This window comes from Sycon ciliatum, chromosome 12 (genome assembly GCF_964019385.1).
Source record: "Sycon ciliatum chromosome 12, ocSycCili1.1, whole genome shotgun sequence".
Lineage (NCBI taxonomy): Eukaryota > Metazoa > Porifera > Calcarea > Leucosolenida > Sycettidae > Sycon > Sycon ciliatum.
In genome coordinates this window covers 23624179-23628419 of record NC_088654.1, presented here as the reverse complement: position 1 = coordinate 23628419, position 4241 = coordinate 23624179, and the positions used below count along the sequence as shown (strand labels likewise).

The 4241-nt window shown below is 45.2% G+C and overlaps 1 long non-coding RNA gene across 1 annotated transcript; it reads left to right on the top strand.

Annotated features, from left to right (window-relative positions):
- Positions 1-745: 745 nt before the first annotated feature.
- LOC135828619 (uncharacterized) lies at positions 746-3995 on the top strand. Its single transcript, XR_010555728.1, has 2 exons — positions 746-1237; positions 3270-3995. It is a non-coding gene; the product is annotated as an uncharacterized LOC135828619 (long non-coding RNA).
- Positions 3996-4241: the final 246 nt, after the last annotated feature.

Here is a 4241-nt window from a genome sequence, read left to right as displayed (position 1 = left end):
TGGGAACTGCCAACGATAGTATGCCACTGACCAGTGCCTTACTTGTAACGTACCAATGTACAATGAATATGAGTATTTCGACAACACATCTAACATAAGCCTTACCGTCAAGAAGGTGAACTCGCGTTCTTCGCACACTGTAGACAAGGGCAAAGAGATAAAAATGGATCTAAATCCGAATAAAATCAGCACACGTTTCCGTAAATGAAAGGGTGAGCATAAGCAAATGAATCGAAGGAAACAAAGAGATCCTGTCCGCTTTTCCATTATTAATTTTATTGCATTCCGCCCAAAATCAGCACACTTTTCGTAAATGAAAGAGTCAACACAAGCAAATGAATCAAAGGGAACTGGTCAACTCACCTGTCATTGAGTAATATTCCACGAAAGGAGGTCTCAGCAGCGCCGAAACGAAATAAGCCAGGCCAGGAGACGAAATATCCGAAACAGCTCTTACAAGAAGCAGTTCCAAAGAAGGAAGTTCCTCGCGCATGCACATCCGAACGTTCGAACACGGACTGCACTGCATGCAACACAATGTCTGCCGTGCAAGTGCACCGCACGCGGCTACCACCCGTTGGTAGATCTAATACCGAGCACCTTACGTAGAGACTTACGTAGCCTAAGTGAAATACCGAGCACCTTACGTAGAAACTTACGTAGCATAGCGGTGTCGTTTTTCTTGCCATGTGAACACAATAATAGAAAAGCTGACAGGATCGCTTTTCTAAATTATGCTCCGCAGGCCGCGAAAGAGAGCCCGTTACCTGGACCCCTACTCGCGCGGGTAGAGCGAAACTGAGCACCCTGGGATGCGAGCAGCTTTTTAGTACTCCCGGGTCCAAAATCTCACCACCAGGCCGGGATGATCAAAACGTCTGCCGGGTCTGCAGCCTACAAACGTGGATCTGCCGACACTGTGCTGTCGACGACATGTCCGGCAAGGCACCTCCTTGCGTGAAAGCAAGGAACGCTTTTTTTTTAGAAAGGAAGCTTCTTCTCCAAAATTTAAAATTTTTGAAAATTATTCCTTCTGAAAACATCATCGCGTTCTTGACCTCGAAGCTGACTGCTGAATGCGATTAGGAAAGAAGATTCCTGAAGATACACCAGACTGATTCTGGCAAGCCGTCTGTCGTCTAGATATGCAGTTGTTCGTCATGCATGGTCAGCAATCTTCCTCGTTCGTCCTTTCGTTTTCCTGACCACGATGATGACAAGCAGCTCTCATGCTCAGGTTAGTGCTGTACTTGTATGTCTGGGCACACAACACATCTGAGATTCACCCACTGACGTTATCGAACTGAAGAATGCAGCAAGGGTTCCTCGGATTCTCTTGATTTCGGAACAAATTTCCTTCACTTTCACCCTCTCAGTCTCTTCCCCATGCCCTCCATGCATGCACAATGCAGCTTGCATTTCAATTGCTGTTTTTTATACTTTGGCAGTGCCTCTGCTACACTTTCATATAGAGTGAGGTCCTGTAAATAGGATCGAACGTTGTTGGTGGTGGTGTGTGTGTGTGTGTGGGGGGGGGGGGGGGTACGTTTGCAGCCAGGATGTAGGAATGACACTTCTGCACAGCAGGTGGCAATAGTCAAAACTGGTCACTCTACAAATCCCATACCTGCCAACCTTTGCAAACCTGAGATCCAATGACATACCTAGGCATGAAAATGTATACAAAAGAAGCTCGCGGTGAGGCATGGAACTAGTGCACTTTTGGGTGCCTATTACCGCCCTCGATATCGGGACGGTCCCGGCGAAATCGGGATGGTTGTCAGGTATGAAATCCCAACCGAGAAAACCATTTAATTAAAAGATAAACTCGGCCAGGACATAGCGACTTTCTGTTTGCCGGGGGGGGGGGGGGGGGGGAGGGTCATCGTCCGCAATATTGGTAGAGTTACGGTTACATTGTATATGGAGATACATGTGCATCAGGGATTCATAGCACCTGGGGAGACGACATGAGACCTAAGTACCCAAAACGTTGTGAGTTGTGACCCCGGATGGGGTAGTTCTACGTGATCTGTGTTTCTATAGACCTTATTCGATAACGTGATTTTTGGACTCGCCTCCAGGGATTTGTTGTAAGCTGGGGCACGCGTACGTGAAACGAGTGGCAAGAAAGGCCCAGTTCGTACAAGGGAGTAGTAAAATACCGGTATTTTTCTACTCCTATGTTCCCACGCCGAGTCCACTGTGCACTGAGTGCAGGTCTCTTGCCGCTCCCTGGTTCCCGGGACCCTGGTTCACGTGATTGTGACGTTTATTGAATAAGGTCTACATGTATATGCGGGCATGCATAAATCAACCCTTCCACAAGGACGGCTCAAACAGGCAGCCAAGGAGTGAAAATTTCGCTCCTGGGGCTAGGAGTGAAACGAAGGCCTCAATTTGCCAGATGAACCTTCTCCATCGAAACGAACGAAGGTGTCGAATAATTCTTTTACCAGTTCACAGTTGCCGTTCACGCGCACTGCCCGGGGTGGGGGGGGGGGGCTACTATGCACTTGTAGTGATACTTACCGTAAGCCAAGTGGAACACGACTAGTTGACTGCACAGACTACAGTACAGTATACATGCACATGTATACAGTGAAGATCAGTGCGTGCATGCCTGCCATAATCGTATGTTGACCTTCGTTCGAATTGAAAAGAGAGGGTCGTTTCGAAAAAGAAAAAAAGCTCGATGGAAGTATGATGCTGCTGACAATTCAAGACTCACTGAAGTCGCCTTTCTGGAATGGATCATGCACTCTAGGTTCATCCAATTGGATATGGACTCAAATCATTGTTACACCATTATTGTTTGGTTAGTTATTGTACATCCCATAGCATGTACAATCAACCTTGTGAATAATCTACCTCGGGTTTACAAAACAACTCGCAAATAACGACACAATCTTCAGATCTAGTGAACATTTGATTGCATACTTCCAACCTCACGAGTAACAACAATGCGAATAGCGACACTTTTCTCATTCACAATCGAGGGTCAGTATTCCCCAGGTTGACTGCAATTGCCAATCAAACAGGAGGGGCGAAAGTCGACCACGGCTGAAAAGGCATAAAGAAAAATTAATGTATATCATGAGCTAGATGGCTGAAGGAGGAAGTAGGTTTTCTGAGAAAGCAAGAAACAGAGGTGAATGAAGCACCAGGTCTGTCCATGCAGTGGATAGAATTATTGCATTGAAAGACAGGCTCTTTACATCAGCTTGCTACTATTATACCTACATTTGCTTTCTGCCTTTTTCATGCAGGATTCTGAAAGCTGGAGCAGCTCTGCTTACCTCGACCACTGAACTTACAACTAACTTCCAACCAAGTACAAGGCAATATTATGATGAATCAAGCACGCTTGCCATCATGTCATCATTGCAAAGTACATCGACAACATAGATTTGGTGCCGACTATGTATGATGTAGAGTGTGCTCTATGTATCTATACTACTGATTGGCCTACATTGTACTTATGTGGGCTGAGAGTAATCGATTGTGCTATATGGCAGTTTACTTGTATGTCATAGATGTTAACATTGCACACAGCTTCTGAAATGCTTTCTGTTGCACTGGCCTACTGCGGCCCACTGCAAATAGATTGTAGTGGCATGGGCCATGCCATAATTATAGTAGTATACCGGTACTACACCAACAATTTCACTGGTGCACTGTACTTACTGGTACGAGTAGATCTACATCATGCACAGCCTTGTCACTGCTTTTCTCATTTTTTATTAATTTACTGTACTGTACACATTTTGGCACAGCTCTTCCACAAAGAGTTACTAGTATTTTCTTCTGCATACCTACTGTATACAGTGACCTGACTGGTAACATCTATGGCTGTGAAATCACAAATTTCTGGGTTGACAGCCTCGAACCTATACGATTTGTTTCTAAGAACGTGCTATAAGAAATTTTCTATTGAAGTATTCTACTGTAGCTCGCAGGACATGGAGTGCAATTACGTAAAGTTTGGAACACCACTCTTCTGTGATTTGGATGTCAAATTATGAAATTCAGTGTGTGAGGTAAACCCATGCATGGCATACACTGCTATAGTATGACTCGGGGTAAAGTGTTCCAACGCATACTCATTATAGTGAATAGTTGTGTGACCAACGTTGTTGCTGCTGGATAAATAGTACATATTCTGAGATAACTGAAGCTACACAGCCATCTAATGTTCAGACATGCATCGAAGGGGCCGTAACGAGATCTGCAAGGCATGA